This window comes from Anser brachyrhynchus (assembly GCF_964034855.1).
Source record: "Anser brachyrhynchus genome assembly, chromosome: 2".
Classification (NCBI taxonomy): domain Eukaryota; kingdom Metazoa; phylum Chordata; class Aves; order Anseriformes; family Anatidae; genus Anser; species Anser brachyrhynchus.
Window position 1 is genome coordinate 116,683,256 of NC_137695.1, and position 26,480 is coordinate 116,709,735.

Sequence of the window (26,480 nt, forward strand, 5' to 3'; positions counted from 1 at the left end):
CCAGTCTGGTCATGGTACTCTGTGTTACAACAGGGAGAAGCAACCATGGAGCGTGTTTAACTAATGGGGTGAGGATTCCTCAGCCCTGGAGAACCTCCAGGAAGTGTGAGGCCACTGCAGGATTCATGCCAGTCAGTACCCACTGCCCGATGTGAGGCACTGCTGTGGAAACACAATCGCTGGCATAACCACATCCATTCCAGGGCTGTGGGCAGATGGGCAGAAGCTGAAGGACTGAGGTTGGTTTAGAGGCTACTAAAAGCTCTGGCTAGCATCTCCTGCTTCTTCGTGATCATCACAAAGGCAGAGTATTTGCCCAGGAAGTTAAATTGTGTTGGTTAACTTTGATGTTTGAAGTTGAAATCTGTTTTCAGGTCAAGTTCACCTTTCTGTGATGGCATTCCACTGGGGTCTTTCTGGGGTTTCTGTGGTTTCGCTCCAGCGATCAATAACATGCCCAGAAAATCCATTGCCCAAAGGATCTGATCTAAATCCTATTTTTTCAGGTGGAACCAAGAGAAACCAGTGGAAGCATTTCAACTGGAACAGAAATCAGAAGTCTCTTCTGCTAAAAGATGTTCAAAAGGAGCAGAATTGTTGGCATCCTGACAATTCCCACATCACATAGACAGGAAAAGCACCATCAGTGCAGGCCTTGTTCTGGATCAGCTTCAGGCTCTTTCCCACCCTTCCACCTGCCCCACTAACAGGAACAGCAATTGATGCAGCTATACCGCTGCTGATGCTTCACAAACAGTAAGGCTTAAAGCCCAGCGCTGTTACACAGCACCAGCAAAAGCCACAGCAGCAGCACATGTTTAATAAAGGTATTCCGAGCAGCCTGCATGCTCGATGTGCTGTGATTACAACCAGGGCAGCAGCGCGGCGCAGCGCCGGCTGCCCCCTGACAGCTCTGCTCCCCTGGAAGCGCGGGGCTGACAGCTCCGCGAGGAGAGCAGCAGAGCTGGAGGCAGCTTTGCTGGCAGCTGGCCTGCATTTGCAGAGCTCTCACCCAGACCGTGCTGGTGCATATGAGCTTTCTGAACAACATGTGAAAGCCCAGGGCAAGAGGCAAACAAATTCCTCTTCTCTTTGGGGGAAAACAGAATGCTGTGTTGTAATTAAATTTGCCAGGCGCTACTGTAGTGTGGTTGTGCAGATCAGGGGATGCAGATATATATTCCTGGGCAGCTTATTTTCATGTTAAAGCACTGGAAGGTGGTTTGATGGTTGTTTTTTGCTTTGTTGTGTTGTTGTTGTTTTGTTTTTGGTGGTGTTGGGGGTGTTTATTTTTTTCACAAACAATAGCATTAATGACTTTGTCTTGCCTAGTCCAGGTAGACTTGTCTAGTCCTACCTGCTCCAAAAGGTAGTATTCCAGAAGTATGGTTTGCAAGTTTCTGTTTGTTTGTTTGTTTTTTTATATGCTAAAAGAAGGCTGCGATTTTTAACGTTAATAGAAACACAAATATAACTTCTCTCCAGACCTTAAGTAACAGCAATCTTGTTTTTCTGACTCAGGAAAAAAAAAAATAACGAACAAAACAAAACAAACAAACAAAAACCTGCTAAAACAAATAGAAGGGCTATGGACTCTCGTTTATTTTAAAGGACTTCAATTCAGACCCCTTAAGACAAGGTCCCACTGATCTCAATAGAAGTTATTTGTCTCTAAGAAGGAGAGCTGCACAGACTCTGCTTTTCACATGATTATTCTCTTTAAATGTGTTTCCTCAACTTCCTGGAGAACGGAAGTGGACAGGGTACAGAGTATGCCTTTGAGCTCCTGGGCATTTTATTTGGTGTTCTGTGGCTGCTGTTAAAACATGGCCACAAAGCTGCAGGTAGTTCATTTTGGATCATGCCTACAATCACCTGGGAAATCTCCTTTTATTGTTGCATGCTCAGGTTCCATCATGATCCAAGTCCCTGGGCTGATCAGTGCAAATAGCTAGTGAATACTTGTATAACCTCTCCTGATTATCATGCAGCTGTACTGTGCAGTAATATTCCTTCATTGACTTTGTCATTACCTGTTTAATGTTCCTCCGTCTCCTTTTAAAAAAGAAATCTTCTTGACCTCAATCAGTGTTTCTTCAAACTCCTTCCTCCCCCACCCCTATCATGTTCATGCTTCTCCATCAGCCTTTAATGCTCATTTACTGGTGTGTCTTGTCCTTCAACACCTGCTGCCACTCTCCCACCCCGTCTTTCTATGTTAGGACATCTTCATGTTAAGACATCAGACCTAACAGGACCCTCACAGTCTGGGTTGCCTCTGGTTAATGGTGGGAGGATGAGCTGGAGATGTGACAGTGACACGTGCCCTCTGTGTCAAGGTGGCGTGAGCCCCAGCAAATGCCCTGGGAGAAAGGGGAGGAGGGGGAGACTGGGAAACAGATTCCCATTTGTACTGCACCATGAAGGCTGTGCTGCTGGTGTTGGGACGAGGGACCAGGTTTGCTTTTGCCACAGAGGCTTTTGGCACCTAGGAGGGAGCTGCATGGAGTTTTGGGTAAGCACTCCTTATGATCCTGATGGGTACAGTGTGTGTAATGGCAGAGAGAATGAAAAAAGCAACATATTTGGTGTTCGTTCCGTGGCACTTGTCAGGAGGGCGCTTCTGTAAGTACAGATATTGTCCAGGACTCTTCTGAGAACAGTTACAATGATACTGAAGAGGTACTGCTCAAAAAGGGCACAGGCCAGATTTCCTGGGCTCACCTAACAGTTTCACTGTTTCACAATACCATATTTTGGACAGGTGGAGGACTTCCCACCACAGACACACCTCAGCTTGGTGTTAATGAAGTCTTCTTCATTGACTTTGCCTGCACAGGAAAGAAAGGGAGTGATTCTTCTGGGGGCTGGAAGTGTGTTCACAGCCGTAGGTAGCACACAGATTTGCAGAGTATTTGTTGCCCTCTATGCTGCTGTACAACAGAGCTTCTGCTCTTGCACTAAAGTATTTTGCCCAGGTAGTTTCTGATAGGGACAAAAGATTTCAAGCCTATACGTGCCTGAAGTTATCAATAGCTGAACTGTGCTTCAGCTGCTTCCTTGAAAGTGTAGATGAAAAACTCTTCTTCTTTGCTCTCAGCATATATACTCATTTCAACATTTTTCCCCCACCCTTTCCAGCATTCAGCCACAAAGGCACAACAGCAGGAGAGCCCAGAGTCAGAAATGGAGCTTTTGTGCTTGCTGTCACCTCCCACCTTCAGCTTTATAACCTTGTTCTTCAGCAAAGGCCCAACTGTTTTTCACCCTTTTCAATATCCCAAACTTCTCAGCATCTTGAAATAGCTATACCCTATTAGAAAAGCAAATATCAGCTTGTATTATCTGCTAATCACCCCAACACAAGGCCCCTGGCTACCCACAGAATCAAAGAACCATAGAATATCCTGAGTTGGAAAGGACCCACAAGGGTCATTGAGTCCAACTCCTGGCTCCACACAGGACCACCCAAAAATCAGACCATGTGTCTGAGAGCATTGTCCAAACACTTCTTGAACTCCATCAGGCTCAGTGCTGTGACCACTGCCCCAGGGAGCCTGTCCCAGTGCCCGACCACCCTCTGGGTGCAGAACCTTTCCCTAACACCCAGCCTGACCCTCCCCTGTCCCAGCTCCATGCCGTCCCCTCGGGTCATGTCGCTGTCCCCAGAGAGCAGAGCTCAGCGCCTGCCCCTCCGCTCCCCTCGTGAGGGAGCTGCAGGCCGCCATGAGGCCTCCCCTCAGCCTGCTCTGCTCGGGGCTGAGCAAACCAAGGGACCTCAGCCACTACTCATACAGCTTGCCCTCTAGTCCCTCCACCATCATTATTGCCCTCCTTTGGACTAGTTTTATGTCCTTTTTATGTCCCCAAACTGCACACAGCACTCGAGGTGAGGCCTCATCAGTGCAGAGCAGGACGTGACAATCCGCCCCTTGACCAGCTAGCAGTGCTGTGCCTGATGCACCCCAGGGTATGGCTGGCCCTTTTGGCTGCCAAGGCACACTGCTGACTATTATTCAACTTTCAATTGTCCAGAACCCCCAGATCCCTTTCTGTGGGGCTGTTCTCCAGCCTCTTGTCCCCCAGCCTGTACGTATAGCCAGGCTGGCCCTGTCCCAGCTGCAGAATGCAGCACCTGCTCTTGTTAAACTTCATATTTGGTGATTGTCCAGCCCTCTAATCTCTCTGCAAGGCCTCGCCACCTTGGTCAACTAGGTGGGCAACCTTGTCATAAAAGGAAATTAAGTTTCTTAAACAGGAATTTCCCTTCCTGAATCCATGTTGTCTGTGACCAATGACTGTGTTGTCTTTCAGGTGCTTTTCAGTAACTCCCAGAATAATCTTCTCCATAATTTTACCAGTCACTGAAGTGATACTGACAAGCCTGTAATTACTAGGGTCTTTTTCCTTGCCCTTCTTGAAAACTGGGACATTAGGCAGCTTCCGGTTGACTGGGACCTCTCCAGATTCCCAAGACAGCTGAAAAATTATTGAGAGATGTCTTACAATATCAGCCATCTCTCTGAATACCCTGGGATGAGACTCATTGGGCCCCGTAGGCTTCTACGCATCCTGCTGGAGCAGGAAATCCCACACAAGTTTGGAGTTAGCTGGGATTTTTTCATTCCCACAGTCACAATGCAGGAGCACAACAACACAGGAGCACATCATCAGTGTTGAAGAAAGAGGCAAAGAAGGCATTAATTGTCTCTGCTTTGTCTACATCCCTGCTTGTGAGGTGACCATCCTTAAGTCAATGTAATCTCTGGTCCTCCTTTTGCTGTTAACAGTAATAAATAAATAAATAAATAAATAAATAAATAAAAATGATGTCCCCTACAGTATTAGCCAGCTTCATTCTGATTGAGCTCTGGCTCTAATTGAGCTCTGGCCACACAGATTTTCTCCTTACAATAGAGAACGGCACACAATGACATCTACTTTATTTTCTTGTTCCTTAATCCTCACCCAGAAGCTCTCAACCAAAATGTCATCACCAAACTGCAAGCTCTGTACAGCCCATCCCCTCCATCGCATACAGCACCATCACATACAGCACCACCTGCCCTGCCTCACCTGCCCTGCCTATCCCTTCCGAAGAGCCGATCGTGTGTCCGTCACAACACACCACTCGCAGGACTCTTCCCACCATGCCTCACTTATGCCAATGATACCATAGCTCTGGGACTCAGCCAAGGCTTCTAGCTCCCCTTGCTCGCTCCTTATGCTGGATGCACTGGTGTAGGAATATTTCAAATGTGCTTCAGTGTACCCAGCACCTCGTGGAGCAGACCGAAGGATCTCACTAGCACTCAGTCCCTCAAATTTTATCATGCCATCCCATAGTTTATCACCGGTGAGCCTGTTTTTATCCCTTTCCCCCTTCAAATCTAGCATAAAATTCTATCAATAAGTCCTGCTAACTCCTGTGCAAAAATCCTTTACCCACTCTGAGAAAGGTGCATCCCATCAGGCACCAACAGGCCAGGCATTGTATAGACAATCCCATGACTGAGAAACCCAAAATTCTGCTGGTAACACCAACCTCACAGTTACATATTGATCAGCGGGGTCTGCCCGTTCCTTTCAATTCTATTCCCTGCTGCTGGAAGGGTAGAGGAAAACACTACCTGTGGCCCTTTAACCAATTGCCCTAAGGTCCCAAAGTGCCTTCTGATTGCCCTTGGGTTTCTCTTTGTTACTTCATCGCTCCCATTCTCCTTTTAAAGCCCAGCAAGTCCTCTGCAGCTGAGCCGGTTTATTCAGCCCACAGCCAAGGACGTCCGGGAAGGTTAATGGCATTTCTCACTTCCTCCAGCTCCATCTCTGGCACGGTGGGATTCCCACAGCCTCTCACACCACTCGTTCTTGAGCCAAAACTGCTCTTTAGCTTAACTTAAATAGCCCTTTCCCCTTCCTGCTACTAACTCTCCTGAATTACTTATGAAGAGAGATCATATAAGCTCTCAGTCTTTTGCTGAGCTAATTACTCTTGTATGTATTCCCTTATCAGAGCCTGGCTGCCCCCAGCCATCAGCTTTACCTCTGCTCCAGGCTGACCAAGTCTTTCCTGATTCATAGCCACCAGTATAGAGGGGGAATGAGATCTCTCCAGAGATTTCTGTGACAGCATTAATAATTCTTATCTCTGTGGGAAGCATCTTGCCTAATAGATTTTTGGTCACCTGTTTTTATTTCACAGCCAACACTTCTTAGTGGCTCATTGTCATCTCGTGAATAATAAAACCAAGACTTACTCCTCCTCTGTCATTCACAGCCGATGAACTCAAAGAAATTTCCATGATTAATCCTGAAGCAAGGAGACTATTACTTTGCTATTAAATAAATTTCCATTTCTACCACACTGATGTGCATGCTCATTACACTGTGCTTTCCTTTCGTATTCCAGCCCTCCTTCTGCTTGCATTGCCCCCCAAGTCTGGTGTCAACAATGTACTTCTTTATCTCCTTCCTTGCATTCTAACGCTAAAACAAAGCAAGACCAACATTAAGTCTGATCCTAAAGCAACTCCATTGCTAATTGCCTTTCTTGCTGATAGTTTTTCATCCAAGATCACGCACAGCCATTACCCTCTCTGGAGCCAGAGGAACAATCAGTCCAGTGAACATGAACCTCCTCCTCTCCAATATGCAACAGCAGGAACACGACATCTTCTGTGGGGGCCAAAAATTGGGAAGTGGCAATCGCAGTTATACATATTTCCTTGTCCCCTGCCTTTGTTTCCTCCCAGGGTGGCACAGATTTCCTTGTACACTCAGAGGGACAGAGCAGGGATGAGAGTCTGTGGGTTATTTCAGGGGCACATACTGCAGTATGGCCAGCAGCAGGTCCTCGAGAGCTGGGGAAGAGACTGCAGCTTTGTCCAGCTCCTGTGTCTCAGCCCCGAGGGCACCAAGAGGCCATTGTGGTCCTGCCCAGCCCCTCCCAGGGTCTCCCCAACACTCCCTCCTGTGGGCTCAGGGGCTGTCACGGTATGGTACCACCATACAGGGCAGCGTCACCTTGGTAAGGACATGGCCTGTGCTATGGTTGTCCCCATCTCCCATCTTAATGGGAGTCCTCACAGTGTCCTAATATTCTGCTGTGAGCTGAGCATGCTCCTCCTCAGCTTTGAAATCTATGCGGCACCAAGGGAGATGGAAATGAGCTCAGCACCTGCCTCTGTTTCACCTGCCTTCCTTTCCTTGGTCAGAAGAGAGGGGTCAATAGTTTTATCTTGGCCCCAGTAAATGAATCCCGTATTCTGTGAAGAATATCTTTCTCTCAGGCTGCCAAGCGAGAAGTCTCTATGAGCACCCACATTTCTAAAGCATCAGATTAGATGCTGGGAGGGTAGGCTACCTGTCAGACAAGGCTTTTACACTCACTGTATATTTCATAAATGAAAAAGAGAGATGGGTGCCAAACATTGCCTTTTTTTTTTTTTTTCTGTTGCTTGCTTTCTTTAGTCCATCCTTACTGGAAGCAAATCTTCAGTATCACAATATTTTGTGATAAGTGGGTGCAAGACTTATTCCTTCATTGTCCAGAGCATAGAAAATAAATCTGTGCGTTTTCACATCTTGCTTTTTCTAAACACTGGTGTCTTTCCTCATTCTATTTAAAGTGTCTAGCAGCTCATTTTTGGCTATTGTTTCCCCAGTTGCCCCCATGTTATTTCAAGGTTGACATGATGACAAAAGCCACTTAAGGATGGCAGCTAATAAGACATCTGCTTTCCCCTAGTGAGTGTGAGGGGAGGCTTGTAAGGCAGCAGTCAGATGTATACTGGTAATAGGATGCGTTACCTTTCAACTCTGGGTCACTGCTTCACCTCTGATCCTTGTCAAAAAGAGTTGTTATCTGGCTGTAAATCACTAACCTAGGAAAAAGGAGTTGAAGCTCTTGCTCGAAGTCCTGCTGACAAGCATCTACACCACAATTAGCCAAAGAAGGGAGGATAGACCAGAGCAAGCTGCCATCTCACCCCACAGCAGGGGTCCAGGGGGTCAGGGGCAAGGATGCTCATGGGGCAAGGGGGTGGGCAGGGTCGCTGACGGCCAGGCTCAACTGGGTCTGCAGGACCACCAGTTCCACAGGCACAAGCTGCGTTTTGATATAAATAAAAATAGCAGTAAAACAGTGAATTTATGCAAGGTTTAGATTTCCTGTTGTTTCTAGAGTGTCACAAATGAGCGACAACAGTGCCCATTCGGCAGAGTATATTTTAAGTAAGGGTGGGCTAAAGAAAGAAAACTGTAGGATAAAATATGGTAATTTTCAGTGGCCGTGGAGTCAGAGCATAAAGGCTTTAGTCGTTCTTTTAGTATGCAATGTGTGCAGCCCTGGGCTTTGTGATAATTTTGGCTGCTCTGTGATGTGTCCACACAGATATCATGCCAGAAATGCCAGCCAGCTGTGTTATATTTGCAATATAGAACATTATAAATTTCATTTTTCTCTCAGTATCGTAAAATAAGGACTAGGTAAGATTTAAGTCTGTGGTTTTGTTAACTAGTGCTGTTAATCAGTGAATCATGCAATGATATCAGGTGGTTCACGTAAGCTGTTCTCACGACATATAATTATCAATCTCCTTGATTTCAAGTTGTCACAGTTACTGTATTATGCATATAGATCACTATTTATTTGTAGCCTTTGTGGATGTCAAAACATAACCAGAACTTAATCCCAACAAAAGGGCATACTGAAGAGCTCCATTTGCGGTGATTAAATCATACATTAACCCTAAAGAACAAGAGGTCTGGCATCACTCGCAGGTAGTTAATGATTATTCTTCCTGTTGTCTCCAAATATTATCTGAAAATGGCCATGTCAGAAGGCATAGAAATTCCTCACAGCACCTTATGCTTTTTATTTTTAAATGTCCAATTGTAGTGTATGATCAGAGAGAGAGAGACAGAAATACGAATTAGTTAAATGATCTATTAGAGGCTAAAAAAAATAAAGGAGAGGGAAGGGGGAAGGGGGACAAAGCTGTCCTTTCTTAAGTCAGTTCTGTCCAGCAATTTTCCAAATACTTCTAGGGTAAGTGTTTAGCTGCAGAAATTATTTCAGAGCAAAACAGGTGAGAGTGGACCAAGATATCCCGCAACTGATAGAAAGATATTTATTTCAGGAACCTATCCCATTCTCTTTGGTGAGAAGAGAACAGGGCAGCCATCTATCATAGAATCACAGAACCATAGCATGGTTTGGGTTGGAAGGAACCTCAAAGATCATTCAGTCCAACCCCCTGCCATGGGCAGGGACACCTCCCACCAGACCAGGTTGCCCAAAGCCCCATCCAGCCTGGCCTTGAACACCTCCAGGGATGGGGCATCCACAGCTTCTCTGGGCAGCCTGCCTCACCATTCTCTGAGTAAAGGATTTCTTCAAAATATCTAATTTAAATCTGCCTAAAATCTTTTTTATTTTAGAATCTATAGTCAACCTATACGTGAATATTATTAATTCTTACTGGTGCTACACAAAGAGGACTTACTCTTTTGCCCATATCTCTTTGGGTGGAACGGATATTCTCATTCAATTGCTGCCCATGCCTCACCCAGCTCCTCAGGGCTTTATTCCAGCAACAGCCTTAAGACATCTGCAACCTACACACAGTGATGGTAAAAAAATGCTGAGGAACTGAAAACTTATGTCTTAAGGGTGTTACCCACCAGCCAAGCCATTTACAGGGAGACTATGAGAAATGTGGGTTTCCCAGTGGTAAGACTGTTTGTAAGAATCGATGGCAATGGTGGTTTTAAGATTTTATGGCCTGTTGCACTTGGGAATCAACCCATCTTCTTCAACCAAGATATTTTTAAGCTCATAGCTCCAAATATGTCTTCCTTTTTGTAAGATACTGACTGAGGCAGGTCAGCTGCTGTGGTGCCCTGGCTGCAGCAATGCCCTGCTGGGGTGTGGGAGTGCAGCAGGAGCCTTCCTCACCCTGGGGGGACACCCACGGCCTGAAATAAAGGCAGGAGAGGGGCTCAGGGATGTGGGGCCAGGAGCATCCATTACATGGTGCTGCAGGGCCAGGCAGAAGGGGTGGCATGGGAAATGACATCGGAACAGAGCTCCCTGGGACCCAGCTGCTTCCCTTCCTCCACATCCAGCTGATTTCACAAACGATGTGGGAATGAGGATAAGAGGCAGCTGCAGATGCTGCCCAGCCTCAGAAATTTCTTTGGACTGAGCAGCCTGCCCTAATTTCCCCGGGCACCCGGCCCCGTCTGCAGCCACCGACTCGCACAGACCTGTGCACGAGTGATACAAGACTGCATGCATATTACATAGGAATACCTATTTTATATCTGTGTGCAAAATGAGCTATGTAGAATCCTGATTAGGAGCACTTGGTCCTAAATAAGAACATCTACTCAGGAAATTAATTGGAGGTAGTTAATTAGGGATAACTCCCCGTGCAGAGAAGCCCATAGCATAGACGTGGGAATGAGGCTAACTGCTGTGCATCTGCTTCTGGCTCCTCTGCAGAGCGCAGGCAAGAATTTGTCCTCAGGCTCCCAGTGAAGAGAAAATACTAGCGTGTCACCATGGTGCATCTTTGGCTTGGCCACTTCTGCAGGATTTAAGCTGTTGTTTAATCAATGTGCTTAAAAACACTGATACCGTTTGATAAAGTGATGATTAATCTTCATTATACTCCTCTGTGATCACCACAGCAAAGAACTGTGCATGTGTGTCTGCTTATCAAGTCTTCTGACGATTTTCCCAATAAAGAAAGACTTGATTTTGTTGTCAAGTCCCATTTTTGTTCACATGCAGCAAAAAGGGCTCGCTTTTGAGGGAAAAGGGTAGTAACAGGAAAGCACAATTGCTGGGCAGTTATCTTTGACATTCGTATAATGTAGTGTATGTCCTTACATGACATTTACGTGACAGAAAAAGAGAGGCATCGATTGAAAAAGGTTACCAGAGTTCTTCAGGCATGAAGTCATCTCCCGGCAGCAGAGCCACTGCAGTTTATAAACAGGCTGTGCCATCGTCCATCTGCGTTCATGGACAGCACCTACAGCACCATTTAACCCATTTGCTTGCTGGCAGTTCTTTAATACCCAGCTTTGATCTTCCTTCCTAGCAGGAGTATTAAAACCAAGAATTAGGCCAAATGCTGGATTTAGGAGAGATTTTTGCAGGCACTGCCCTTGCCATCCTGTCTTCTGCAGAGGAGAATGGACACACACCAAGGAGGTGGCACTGGCTTGGGAACTTTGTCTATGCTGGGAAATCATTGCTGGTGCTTACGAGGGGCTTTCTTCTCTCAGCCCTGGGCATGGCTTTCTGAAAAACTCAGAAGCTGGACAGATGGGTAGAGGATGCAGAAGAGGGCAGAAGTGGCAGGATGAGTACCACTGCTTAGGCCCTGTTCCAGTTTTGGCTCCATGAAGAAGAAAATGCAAAGCTTTCCCTCAAACAGCAAGTGTGTTACCAATTTCGGCAGCAGTTTCTTTGCCTTCTGCTTGTCTCTGGTTTCTAAGTGCTGTGATTGACTCGGGCCATGTCCCCAGGGTCATTTTATTTCTACAGGTACAGCTCCTACAATATTACTTACATTCAGCTCAGAGCATATCATCCTACAAAAAACTGTGTAGACATCCTTGCAGTCACAAAGGCAGATCTTGCACAGACAGGATTTCTGAAGATGGAAGTCCAAATGTAGATGACACCGAGCTGTGTGGTAGGATAACACGCTGGAGGGAAGGGATGCCATCCAGAGGGACCCGGACAGGCTGGAGAGGTGGGCCTGTGCGAACCTCATGAGGTTCAGCAAGGCGAAGTGCAAGGTCCTGCACCTGTGCTGGGGCAATCCCAAGCACAAATACAGACTGGGAGAAAAAAGGATTGAGGAGAGCCCTGAGGAGAAGGGCCTGGGGGTGTTGGTGCATGAAAAACTTGACATGAACCAGCACTGTACACTTGAAGCTCAGAAAGTCAACCACATCCTGGGCTGCATGAAAAGAAGCGAGGCCAGCAGGGCAAGGGAGGTGATTCTCCCCTTTCTCTCCTCTACTTTGCTCTCGTGACACACTCCGGGACCCCAGCACAAGAAAGGCATGGAGCTGTTGGAGCAGGTCCAGAGGAGGGACACAAAGATGATCAGAGGGCTGGAGCACCTCTCCTATGAAGACAGGCTGAGGGAGTTGGAGTTGTTCAGCCTGGAGAAGAGAAGGCCCTGGAGAGACCTTACAGGGGCCTTCCAGTGCCTACAGGGGGCCTACAGGAAAGCTGGGGAGGGACTCTTTGTCAGGGGGTATAGGGATAGGACAAGGGGGGATGGATTTAAACTAAAAGAGGATAGGTTTGAACTAGATATTAGGAAGAAATTCTTCACCCAGAGGGTGGTGAGGCACTGGCACAGGCTGCCCAGAGAAGCTGTGGATGCCCCATCCCTGGAGGTGTTGAAGGCCAGGCTGGATGGGGCTTTGGGCAACCTGGTCTGGTGGGAGGTGTCCCTGCCCATGGCAGGGGGGTTGGACTGTATGATCTTTGAGGTTCCTTCCAAACCAAACCATTCTGTTATTCTGTAATTCTGTGCAATACAGAGATGTAGCCCAACAGCTTTGGAGGAACTGTCACTATATTGCTAGGAAATTGAGGGGGACAGGTGGAGGCCTTTCTGTTTTCCTGCCCTTGCAGTGCTGCCTAGCTTACCTGAGGTGGCCTGGTGCTTCAGGTGGTCCCACTTCATGGCTTGCTGTGAAAAACAGCAGTTTTAGAGTATGCAACTCTCCTGAGCAGGGATAGCCACAGAGCAGTGTTGGAGCTGCTGCTGCGGTTCCTGGGCGTGGGCGTGAACTTGACAAGAGCACAAAAGGTCTGGGAATGGAGCTGCCTCCCCTTCAGGCTCCTGGGCGCAGTCTGCCTAGGAGATGAACTATTTGCAGATGAAATTGTCCTGGTCACAAGACAGAAAAGATGCATGATAATGCTGGCATCTCCCAGCACATTGGACTGATTATGAATCTAAAAGAAATGGTAACCCTGTACTCACAGCCTGGGTGCTTTTACATGGCACACAGACAATACAGAGACAGCTTACTTTCTGGGGCAGACTAAAATGAAACGCAGTTGTAGTGGACTCATGAAGTTGCCTAAGTCTTTAGTGCCTTTCACACTATTACTTTCCAGGGTGTGATTAGGAATTACTTGGCCAGTGACCACTGCTCTGCCTGCATGCGTGGGAGCACTGCCAGCCGTAACAGCTTCCCTTTCAGACAGTGTCTTCTGTGCAGTGTTGGTTCTGTTAGACCCTAGAACAAGAAAAGCTGTACATCTTTCACATCTGAAAAGAGAATAACGTGTTCTGCATTGTGTAAGGGTGTGTTTAATTGGAGTCATACAAGGCAGCATTTGCTACTACAGACAGCAGCACAGGTGTCTGTGTTTTAGCTTGCTGCATCGCTGTCTGAGCCCTGCTCTTACTCACTTCACCTTGCAGATTCTGTTTGGTCGTGCTCTTTCAAATGCATTCCTGATTCTCTTTCTGGTTTGTTCCTGAACTGGGTGCATTGCCTTCTGTGTGCTGAAGCTAAGGATGCGTAACACTTCTGACATCCATTGCGTGCTCCGGGCAGGCTACCTCTGCCTTCTTTCACGCCATGATTTATTTTTTATTGTTTTTTAAGAGAAAGCACCCCGGGATTTAAAATGTATTTATTTATTTGGTGAAACAAGGGATTATAAGTAAGGATGGCAGGTCTAATGACTCACAGGTGCAAAATCACACGGAAAATTAAGATCTGCTTAAAAGCCACGTGTGTGTGTGCGAGAGAAAGCCTTGAACTCGCCACGCTCATCTGCCTGTAGTTAAGAAAACGCGGGGCTTTAGGAGCCCGTGGGGAGGTTTAAGCAAGGCTCCGGGGGCCGTGCAGCTCCCTGCTCCCTCTGCTGGCAAGAAGGGAAGAGCTCTGGCAGGAGGAAACCTTCCCCTGCCCACTCATGCGGAATCAGGGAGATGGTGGGAACCAGGGCTTAACATCTGGGATGTTGTCTGGGTCTGATAGAGGAGATGAGTCCGTGTCAGTAGGGTAATGACATTTATGCCTGAGCGTGCTTTCACCTTTAACGGTTTTGCTGCTGTGTTCCTTCCTCTTTGTGCTTTCCTTTTTGCAGGCTTGAGCATTCAGGAAAGTTTGCCCATCTGGGTGGCTGTATGTGGGTCCTCCTGGGTGACCTGCTCCAGGTGGCCCTGCGTGAGCAGGGGCTCAGTCCCGATGGCCCCCAGGGGTCCCTTCCAGCTGTAGCCATTCTGTGATTCAGGGCCTTGGGAAGAGCTTCGTGCTCTGAAATCAGGTTAATTGTCCTGGATTTGGTAGGCCCTTGCTGATGATCACTGGCCGAACAAGTCCGCGTACACATAAGCATCACGAGTATAACTTTCACAGCCATTTCTACAGCCCTACTGCTTTAGTGTCTGAAGTTGAGGTGGGAAAAGCCAGTAACTGATAATGATTTATTACCACAAAGGCTCTAGGGAATATTTAGATAAATACCAGAAAGTATTCAAAGGTGGGAAGATAGAAGTAACTGCAAGAACAACAAGGAAATGCCCCGTACTGTAGCTGTAATGCTGCAACAGATGCAAAGATTCATCAAGTTAAAGGAAAGAGAAACCGTATAGTAAAAATATTAATTAAAAACAAATATTAAAAGGATATTTTGGGGGGCAGGTACACTTAGTTGTATATAACTTCTGGTCAATGACATAGGGGTCTTCAGGAGTTTTTGTTGCATGTAAGTGCAACAAAATGTGCTCTTGAGGCATGCTCATGCCCTTGGGCACCCAACGTTTTGCCTAATGGGCATCTCACATGTAATATTTCCTTCTCTAGGCATGGGCAAAGCATCTGTCTGGAAGTGTGTGTGCGTCCTGTGTCTTCACTGGCTGCCCAACTCCTGGTTCGAGCTTCCCTGGAGAAACAAGTGAAAGATCTCAGCAAACAGGGGCATTGCACTTTGTATGTACAGAGGGGTATAGCTGATGTTCAGAAAAAATGTTCTTATTCATGATTTTCAGTACAGAAGGCTGACTTCTCTCTTGGTTGTAATGTGTTAAAGATGATATGACTGACTTAGTACCATAACAGCATGTCAAAATATGTTCTTATGGTAAGAAATAGAGAACAGTTACTTGTTGAGACCTAGGTTCAGCAGTCCAACTGCATTTGGCAAAGAACTTACATGTCTGTTTAAAATTATATTCATGTCCTACTGATTTCAGTGGGACTGAAATAAAAAAGAAATGCTTTGCTTAGCTGAGAATTAAGGCTCAGTCTCATAAGCATCCCCCATCATTACTGAATTCAGTGGAAGCTGGGGAAACTTGTCATTCAGCAGGAAAAAAAAAAAGTATTTTATGAGATATGATCTTAATTAAACAAATATATATCTTTTCTGACTCAAGTGAAATGGAAAAGCATGTGGCGATAGTATAGTTAGCTGAAAAAAAAGAGTGCCACACTGGAACACAGGGGTTATATTAGGAAAGTCTCCAAATTTTTTATATCACTAATATACAGTCTTGCTGTAAGATAGAGATTCTGGAGGCTGGTAGCTGATCTAAATTAAAAGAGGAAAATGAATACACAGAGAAAAGAAAGTACAAATGATGGTTTAGTGTGACATATTTAGCAGCAGTTGCACGTTACGCACTACATAAATTCAAGACCAACTCAGAAACATTTATGTTCTGAGAGCTGAGGGACTGGAAGCCCAACACCCCTGTTGGTTCATGGGCATGGCAGGCTGCAGACAGCTCTCCAATGTGAATTACCCTTACAGGTGGCCTTCTATTTGAATGGGGTTCACCGTCATGCTTGTTCAGCCCTGGTCACATCCTCCGTGGGTTAGTTTTCACGCTCTGAACTAACATCTGCAAGGAACTCAGCCGAGAGCACAGCTTTCATCAAAACTGAGGGCATCAGGCTGGACATGAACCAGCCCTCCTGAGGCACTCACTATTTTGAAACGACCTGTGTGGCCATGCACAGACCTTTCCCAGTCCAGAGAGAAGAACTCAATGTGACAAAACAGTAAAACATTGAGTGTAACCCTGCTGCTGAGAGTTTTGGTTGCGTGGGTTTGTCTCATTTGTATAGTGGAACTGTGGGAGAGTGTGGATCACAGCCTTGACTTGTGTGTGAGAGAGACATTATGAAATATAAGTAATATATATATATATAATATATAGCAAGTCTCTATTAAGTATCTTTCTCAGTTTCTACCATTCTTATCCATGGATCTTATAAGCCAGTTTATAGTTGGGGTGCTGCCTTGTTTCTGTTCCTGTTTCTTGATAAAATTTATTGAAAACATCAGCTTCATACCACACAGTGAGCCTATGTAATGAGAACAGGGAGCGAGGTTCAAGTGGTGTTGAGTTTAGGGGAAATGAGCTGTCACCTGCTCAGCTCCCTAGGACTGTAGATTTATATAGCAGGAAACTACTGTCAGGAACAGCCCTGTGGCTAGCCTGATTTTGATAGCCACACAAACTGGTGGAGGTATGAAGGAGTGCCATGAGTTATGTTTCCCTTGCTGCTTTCACCTTAGGCAATGACAAAAAACCTTGGGACTGGCTCTCTTCTCATGAATGAGTGTTTTGGGCAGGACGTGTTTCCCTGCAGTCACCCCACAGTCGCTAACTTAAAAGATTCAGTGGGTTTGCTGTGGGGAGGAGAAGGATGGCCAAAGGGGGCTGAGGCCATGCTTTAGCACCTCCTCATCCAGGATGTCTCCTCTGGGGCAGGACGAGGAGGATGCCGCAGTCCGTGACCACTTATCCAGCTGTATCCATCCGATGAACCCCACTGGACAGCAGGGCCACGGGGACACACAAACCCTTCACAACCTGAGCTCTGCACTCACTGTGTGCTGCTGCTGAGCGCTTCACTTCCCAGTGCTGCCGGTCACAAAAATCACCGTCCTGATTTCAGAAGCTGCCGTCTCCAGCTGTGTATAGGCTGCTCAATGCCAAGCTCATCACACATCAACATCGCATCGTATCATGCAGGGAAGCAGTATCGTTACCCACTGGTTAAAGGATATAGCACACGATGGAGGGCCACAACGCTGCGCATGGTATGGGAGGAGCATTGTCACAAAACCAGCAGGGCTTGGCACGGTGCTGTCCCCGAGAGCTGCTGTGCTGGCGGGGCCGCAGCGCGCACCGTGCTCTGTGCAGGTGCCAGGCTGCAGGCACGGGGAGGGAGGGATCGGAAGGAGCTCGGGCACGTTTTTGTGAATGAAAGCTGATGTCACGGTGACCCACCTCAAACAGGGGGGGAGCAGAGGAAATGTTACTAAACACGAATTCACAGGCGCAAACAGAATGCAAACTCATCTTTTCCTGCAGAATACACATGCGTAGAAAGTCTCTGAGAGCACCAGACGTTGCTTGTTAAAATTTGGCATCTCTTCAACAGAGCTACCAGTTATTTTTCCATAAAACACATTAAGATTCAGTATAAATGCCTTTATGGATTTCACACCACATTAAAAGGAGCGAGTGATTGACTGCATTCACAGTAGCTTATTTTTCTTCCTTTGACAGCTGTTAACCAGACAGAAGCATTATTAGCTCAATTTCTCATGCTGTAAAAATATTTGGATATAGGAATTTGGCCAAATTTTTCCTTCTTGTCTCTGGCTTCCAATCAGAGATGTTTAGATTGTTTTGACAAATCTCGGGTGCGACTAGCACAGAATCTCAAAGGGAAGGCTGGTTTCATTTCCAAGCCTCCAGGTCTGCTGAGGCAGACTTGCAGCTCTGAGTAAAGAGGCACAAACTCTAATCAGGGCACTCCCATGCAAAGTTTCAGAGTAGTCCGAACTGGGTTTTACTCTTCACAAAAATTAGTGCTCCTTGCAGAATGCGCACATCTGGTCCAAAGTTAGGATCTCCCTGCCACGATCAATAGATGGCATATAAAAAATGGATATTGTATGCTAATGCTGAGTCAGATCTGTTGTTTCCATATGCAGGAGACTACAGACAGGAGAATATCCTTCCTGTTTGTCTTGAGGCTCTGCAATTTTATCATTAATTGTTTGAGAAGCCTTCAAAGCTATCTACCTGTCTTCTGGTAATTGCAAGATCTTAAAGCAAACTCCTTTGCAATCAAGTTTCAAAGTTCTTAAAGCTTTCTAAAGTTCTTAGGTATGGAAATAAAAATATTTCCTGAATGCCACAATACCACTGGCAGAGCGTCTGCTATGACCCTTGGAGAACTGACACTACCCAGGCATTATTCATCATCTTGAGCAAACCAATTGCACCAAAGCAGCAAGGTGATGATAACAGAGAGCCGTGTTGTGAGCTCGGACAGTCAGAGGAAATGCAAGGCACAAACATCCAAGCCAAGGAGTTGTTTTGCATTTAATTCAGAGGAACGGGCAGGTCCATATCCAAGCCCTCCAGGTGCTACAGGCAGTGCTGCTTCCCTGCAGTGGGTTCTGGGCTCCACCAACTCTGCCATGGAAAACACAGGAGCTTCATAAACCCCTTTCATCCACCTCTGAAAGAATTCCTCATGGGGAAGGCAAGCACCTGAACTCTTCTCAGAGTATTCATCTGAATTATGGCCTAGTAAAGCACACAGAAAGTTTTGGAACAAACATAGGAACAATTTTAACACCTGCTCTCCTGGAATATGGTTATTTTCAAATCAAGTCTGAGTTTTGAAATGTGAATGTTAGTGGTCACAGCTAGATTATAAAGCAAATTCTGTTTTTCAAATGCTTAAATGCTTTTTTATTTATTTTTTTTTTATTTTTAATAGGCACCCTGGAAATAGACACATTGCAGGAGTGTGAAGTGTTCGCTGCGGTGCAACACAAAATAGCAGTTGCAACTACTAAGTTTGCAATTTTAGTCTTCTTAAATGACACTAAGTACTCATTTCTTGTTCGAACAAAATATTTATGATTTTATATGTGAATATAACAGGGCAGGGTCACCTGGTGGTGAGGACCAGAGAAGGCACCCGTGCCCACCCTGCCTGGCACCCACCGGCAGCCGCCCGCGGTGCCTCCCACCACGTCCCGGTGGGACTCAGCATCTTCTTTGCAACTGCTCCAACCATGCGGGCTGTGTTGGAGGTGAACGCCACCAAGGTGACCCAGCTCTGACAGGGGAGCAGTGGAGGTCACACAGCAAAGTGGCCACCGGCGAGCTCTGCGTGTGAGGCGTTGGCCCCCGCCATTCACCTGAGTTAAGACAGAATCCTACTTTTATTTTCCTAGGTTTCTTCATATAATTAATTAATATCTCAATCAGCCAAGAACAGACGTTCCTTGGGGAAACACTACATAGAGACAGCACAATTAATTTAGACAAGATCCATTAAGATAGCAAGCTAAATTTAATGGATAGAAGCAGAGACAGGAGCACGATTTTTCAAAAAACTTTGAGAAATCAAGTTTTCTTTCCCCTTGTCTGTTGTCCACCTCAAACAAATGCATTTTTGTTTGAAGGCAAAGACATGCAGAAAGCACAGCACAATCCCTGCTGAATTTCTGCAGATTTGTGTCTTTAGCTGGGGTACTTGGGCCGTGTAACAGTGAAGACCAAACAACCCATTGATGCTTTGCAGGATAAGGAAAACTCATCCCCCAGCTCATCTACATAGGTGACACTGTATCAAAGGCTGAAATAACACATCACCAACGTCCATTTTAAGTATTTTAAAATCAGTTCTCTTACATTTTGTTAGAATCTAGAAGTACAGCTTCCCAGAGCTAAGTCAATTAATTTTTTTTTATTTTTTTTAAGCAATGATCTGACTGAAGATGGGGGGGAAAAAAAGTGGCAAATAAGCCTCATCCCTTTATAGGCAAACTAGGTTACTGTAAAGTTGTCCTTGTCACCAGTTGCCAAAGTGCAGCGTGTAGCTCTCGCCTCCTCGTGGGTTGCCATCTGCCATTACAGCTCCTTCTCCTTCCTCTGTCTCCCTGTTGGGGTAAAGTTGGAGCATCTCGGGCTTTGGCAGGCGGTGTTAAAAACAACACTGTGAGTTTCCTCCAGGCCAGGGCAGTCTGCTCCTAATATTGTTTAAATCTCTGCCTGAAGGAAATGAAGTTAAACAGACCTTGTGCTGCTCTCAGGCAAAATCCCAGAAATGCTGGAAAACAAGTGCACCGGAGAGTCTCTGTTCAGACCAGAAGATCCGATTCTTCAGAGAAATGTTCTGCATTTTTGCACAGCATTGCTATAGTCGGTGATTATGCTACATTTTACTGAAGAAGGGCTTTTAAAATTTGCATGATGCATCTCTGGACATTCAAAAACTGCTTCCAGTGTTTGTTTTCAACAACTGCAACTCTTAACAGCACGTGGGAGGCTCTTTTTTGTAGTGTCAAATTCAGCCGGTGTTTGCACAGGTTATTATAACCAAGCACAGATTAGACTCCACTCAAGGAGAATTTCACTTGGACGTCGTAAGGCAAATGGGATCCGCTGACTGCCATGTGACAAACAGCAAATCAGAGACTGAGAAAACTCCTGCTTTCTGCCCCAACAGTTCACGTGCATCACCGGCTGCTCTTGCAGCACACACTAAAAGGAAGTCCCAAGAGTTACTGCCCGAGATCATGCATTATCTGAAATATTAAACAGATTTAAAAAACTGTTTTCAGTTATAGCTTGCACCAAGTATGAGAAGAGAATTCATGTGAAATTTAAGGCCTGAATATTGGGCAAAAGCAATGTTCAAGAGAGGTTCTTTTGTACATGTGGTTCCCCATCTGCCATCGTTTCATTTTCATATCACATTACAACAAGGGGAAATGAAATCTAATGAGTTTTTAGGCAACTCTCGCTATAACCTATATTTTATTCTATTTTTAAGTCAGTAGAAAAGTGAGTTTAAGTGAACTAGCCACGTTGGGCTCTTTGGAGCAAAGTAGGCAATTAACAGAAACCAGAGCAATCCGAGCACCCTGGCTCACGCTCCCCGAGGCGAAGAGCTGAGGTGGCTTAGGATGCTCTGATCGTGCGTCTGCGAGATCAGCTCTCCCTCAGCAGTGACAGCAATAAAAAACAGTACACTTGCACTTCAAGCAGCTGCACGGCCAGAGCAGACCTATCACTCTGCCTTCTTCTTCACCAGAGATTTAAGCCAAAACGCCCCCACCAGACCGTGAACAAGCCTTTTCTTCTTGCAGCTTCTCCACAGCAGTGCTAGTCCCAAGCACTGGGGATGGCAGAGCCCGAGCCCACCAGGACTGGATTTGCTCCTCTGCAGGTGCCATGCAGCCTGTGGACGTTTCCTCAGAGAACCACATGGTATTTCTGGCAGAGTGGGAGCAGCAGAGAAACATCAGTTTTCTCCCTGAGGCCCACTGAAGAACTGTCCATCCTTTCCACACAAAAGAAGGCACTTAGCCCCATCAGTGCACTGAACAGGAATATCCTTGTATCAACCCTCCCACAAAGGTGTCTTATTTTACGCGAGGTGTAAAAACATTTCACATTAAGGCGAATTAACGACTGTTTGCTGTGGTGTGATACAGCAGCCTTCTCCTCTCAGTCATTCATGCATTTTCACCCTGGACAACATCTATAGCTCTGTCTGTCCTGTGGCCATAAGACTTCATACAAATCTTCCAGGCATTCAGCTGTAATAGCCCTCACATGAGGTTCCTGGTTCAGCTCACATCTATTGCTTAATCAATGAGAAATAAAACTCCAGTCCCTGCCAAACTGCTGCTTCAGCTAAGAAAGGCTTGGTCTGCTTTGCTTGAGTATCCTAACTAATAATAATAATGAAATAATGTAAGTAGATCAGATTTATTTGAAAGCCATTTTTTTTTCTTTCACCAGAATGGGAACTCAGTAATGCCTGGAGTTTTATTTCTCCCGGAATTACTCTTTAATTGGAGCTGACTGCTGGAGCTGTTATTTGTAACTGCAGCTCTGTCTCTAACCAGTTTAGGGAAAAACCTTTAACATCGCCACCAACGGGGCTGCAATGCTTGCTGTAAGGCACTGACATCACCCCTGGGTAGAGAGAGACTTAACATGCACCCCTGTGCCCTTGTGGGTTCAACAGGCAGGTTGGTGGGGTTGTGCCAATAAATATAGCAGTGGCAGGATTGTGTTGGGCCAGCACAGGCCATCAAGGGGTGGGCAGCAGCCTTGTGAAAAACAATACCAAATAATAAGTATGAGAAATTTGGCATGTATTTCAGTTCCCCATGTCTCTGTCCCACAGAGGGCACTCAGCTGCACTGTTACGTGCTGCAGGAATCTCCACCTAACCTGTAAAAGATCAGTGGACCTTAGCAAGCAATAATAAGATTAAGAGAGAGATTTTGGGGAATCTGCTCTGAAACAGCTAGATTCCTGCCTCCTGAGGGCCCGAAGCTTAAATGGCAACAGCCACTGGAGGTCTGATGAGGTTGGGAAGCATCCTGTCACCTGCCCTGCAGGCAGCAGGTTCTGAAGGAGACTTCCGAAAGGGTTAAATGGGAAGAAGTGCAAATGTACAGAATGTAAGGGACGTTACAGAAACATTGCTCGGTGGCTGAGGGGAACAGGCCAATCTCCCAGCGAAGCAGAGGTGAAGGATGTTGTGTTGCTCTTTTTTTCCATGGTTTGAAAACATGCAAGAAACTATAACACTTTATGACAAAAAAATAAAAATAAAAAATGATAATAATAATTACTCAGAGCAATATCCTTGATGGTTACAGTGTAGAGAACATGTTCATAACAATTTTTCTCTAAGAATACTTAAAGCATCTTTCTTGTTATTTTCTGGGGACAAATCTCCCAGTAGCATGTGTGTAAAATGTGCATCTCTTTTAAAAAGCCCAATAATATATTTTACCATTGCTAACTTAATTATATCATTTGTAATGCAGTTTGCAAATGTTAGGACACGTTTTGTGTGATTTCCAGTTCATGCTCATTAGAAATAGTTTATTCCAGAACGCCTGTTTTGTCCTCAACTGAGGTCTGCTGCTGGTTGCCAATGGGTAAGTGGAAAGACAGTCACTGTGTTCCAGCCTGGGTGAGGGCTGGTTTTTAGTGCCAGATTTGCAGGAAATACCAAAGATGAAGCACTTTGAGAAAGTGTATATATTGCACATATGTAGGTCAGGAAGATCTTTCTCCATATTGTGTTTTTTACAGAAAGCAATAACAGAATGACTCAGCCATGTACTCCTGCTCCCTCTCTGTATCTTCTGCATATGAAACTCCACTGATTTATAGAAATTACTAAAAGAACTTTACTTCCTATTATCTTACATTTTATTTTCCTCTTGCTTTTCTGATAAAGGTTACATAAGCTACAAAAAGAAACCTACAGAAATCTGACCTGATGTGTAGAAAGGGCATGGGGCTGGAGGTGCACTGATAGGGTACGGTCTGCCCAAGCCAATTTTTCAAGCTCAGGTATGGGAGCTTGAAGGGAAATAAAGAGCAGCCTGGAAAATCTCCCCAGTATGCATGTCTTTGAACGGTCAGACATGTACACGTCTGTATTGCTGTTCTGAGCTCTCATGCATGAAGAAGCATGGCCAGCTCTAGGCAAAGCTGCCACATCTCTCGTAAACTAGAGGTGGCAAAAGACCTGCAAACCACGAGCTTTGGACCTAGTGCAGGTGCTGCCAGGGGAGGTGTAAGGGTGTCTGAGACAGCAGCTCCTGCTGGAGGAATAAAGGAAGGGGAGAGGAAGAGCCCAGAAGCTGTCTCTCCTTGTCCCTACCCATAACACATGGCATCTCAGATACAATAATCCCCCTTTCATCTGGCAGGGGCATGCCTCCCAGCCTTGTGGTGGCAAGGCCTGAACTGCTGGGAAACCTTGAGTTCACTCTGCAGGAAATGCCCCCATTCGCCTGGTAACATCTGATGGAATCCCTTTATAGCCCTGTCACTTTCCTTCTACATACTTTCCCTGCACTCTGTTTCCCTTCTCTTTTGGCTCCTCTACACTATTTTAAGTACAGCACATTTCGGTTCTGCTTCCCTCCTAATCAGCTAAGTAGCTCTAATATCAAGTATTCTTTGGGGCTGGATTAGGACTTTCCTGAAGAGTAAAAAAAAAAATAAAATAAATAAAATAAAATTTGCAGTGCAGCTCCATTACCACAAAGTTCAAAGGTATTCATGGCTATATATCAAAGGAGGATTATACGTAAATCTAGAGTTAAGATTATTATGCATGGCTCAGCTAGCAGCCACACCTGGTATTACGAATATTTGCAAATCACACACTGTAAAAATCTGTGCATCTATTAAAGATATATGTATATATACACACACGCATACATACATAATATATAGCGTATAATATAAAATACACGTGATATATGATATGTGATATATGAAAAATGTAATACAGTATAATATAGTATAAGTATTGTGTGTGTGTGTGTGTGTGTGTGTGTGTGTGTATAAAATCCAGGAAAACAAAAACTATATTAGACCTGGAAAGCGAGTTGTAGTACATGTAGGATGTAAGAAGAAAATTACTATTGTGTAGCATAGCAAAATGTCAAGGCAGAAACAAACAGTTTGTAAATACTATCAAACCAACATTATAAATTAAAGAAAGCAATTATTTAGTCTCAGAAAATAGCAGGTCAAGGGCAAAGGGCCTCAAGCTAAGAATGGGAAAGCTTCGATTGCAAAAACCTCTCTGTGGAACAATTAGATGATCGTACACATACCTAAAAAGAGTTGGGAAAAATATGTCTTGAGTTTTTAAAAGTTCCCATTACAGTAACAACATCAGAGCAAACTCATACTGAAAATAGGCTGCATTAGCACGGAATGGAACGTGCTCTTGGTTCGTTGAATTACTAAAGGCAACTAACTGGAAAATACCTCTGGTTTCTGCGTCGCCCTGTACTTGATGTATTACATCTTTAGCAAAGTAGGCATAAAATGCTAATACACAGTCAGAGTAAAATGTTATTATTCTGGGTGCAGTGTGCTTCACATTTATGTTACTACGTTGTAAATTTCTGCATATGGCAATGACAAATCAGCTTCTCTTGGTGTAGATATTCAAGTACAGTTTAAAGTCAGCCAGAATAATATCTTTGCGAGAAGGCAAGACTATCCTCTTAAATAAGTGGGCCAGGACTGACTGACCTGAGTTCCGACACTGTTAGCTGCTCTTTCAAGTACTTAATTCCTCTTCCCACTGAAGTCACTATGGATCATATGCCAAAAGCATATAATGCGATTTACTTTGTTGTTTGTTGTTATTGTTGTTTTCATGAATATCTGCAATGTAATCAGTAAAGTCAACAGTACTCTGGAAATAGGACATACAGTCTCATCTAAATATCTTTACTCATCAACTGAACAAAGAATTGGATGGGATTCCAGTTTGTTAATTTGTTTTCTCCACTTGGGTAGCTCTTCTCTTTGCAACAGCACTTCAAATATCATGCATTTAAATGGTTACTCTATTAGAGCTTATTCTACTTCTCAGAGAAAAAGTAGTGTTTTTTTTTTTTTAGAAAAAAAAAGTAAAATGTGATTTTAAGATATCTTGCTGGGGAAAAATAGTTCTAAGACAGGTCAAGCTTTGAATTCAAACTAATTGGTGGTATTCCTTCAAATTATGGATTTTTTTAACAATCCAGTTATGGATTGTCACAGTCAAAATATGTTTGTTTATATTAGCGTGACATTTTCCATTCACTAAGTTCTCAAGGAAACATACATGAACGTTGATGATAGAATTTGTCAGAAACCCTGTAAAATACACATCTGGGTCTTAAACTGTTTATCAGAAATAGAAAATAAAAGTGTAACGTTAGGCCAGTGTCTTCAAGTTAGCAATGCCAATTGCTCTAACTTGTCCTTAAAATCTCACAAGTGGGAGTGGTAAGGATTGATGAACTTAATTGGCACCAGAAAATACCCAAAGTCTTTCAAATGTTTCTTATGCAAAATAAACAAAACATTCATAACTATTCCTACCATGCTACATTTCTGAATGATGACTGAATGATGACATCCAGGGTTCCTTCCGCTCCGGAAAGGAGCATATTCTGGAAAGGAGGATAGAAACATAAAGTACCTGATACTAAACTTACTCCAAACTTATGCTGATGTAAATAAAATTCAGGAGGATAGCATAAACCCTGTCTAAATTAAACCTGGAGCTAAGCCAGAAAGTCCTTCCTCCCATCTAAACTGCTAGGAAAATTCTCTATTAACATTCAGTTCAGATTAGCTAGTGTATTGTTTGAATAACATATTTCTAAATTACACTCATTAAAAATCATCATGACTTTACAAAATTATATGAAAGACTTCCTTATTGTTTAGAGTTCAAAAGTAAGAACATCCTAGAGGCACTGTGGGCATCCATCAGATAAGTGAAGAAAGATAAAAGATGGCATGTTACATTATCCACTTAAGCGCCACTACTCCATCTGTAAGCCAATGAGAATTCATTACAAAGATACTAGAGAAAAG

At 44.8% G+C, this 26,480-nt stretch overlaps 1 long non-coding RNA gene across 1 annotated transcript; it reads right to left on the bottom strand.

Annotated features, from left to right (window-relative positions):
• Window positions 1-18,781: 18,781 nt before the first annotated feature.
• Window positions 18,782-26,435, bottom strand: LOC308188919. The gene is made up of 2 exons (XR_013945874.1): window positions 25,140-26,435; window positions 18,782-20,632 (listed from the first exon to the last, which is right to left on the bottom strand). It is a non-coding gene; the product is annotated as an uncharacterized lncRNA (long non-coding RNA).
• Window positions 26,436-26,480: the final 45 nt, after the last annotated feature.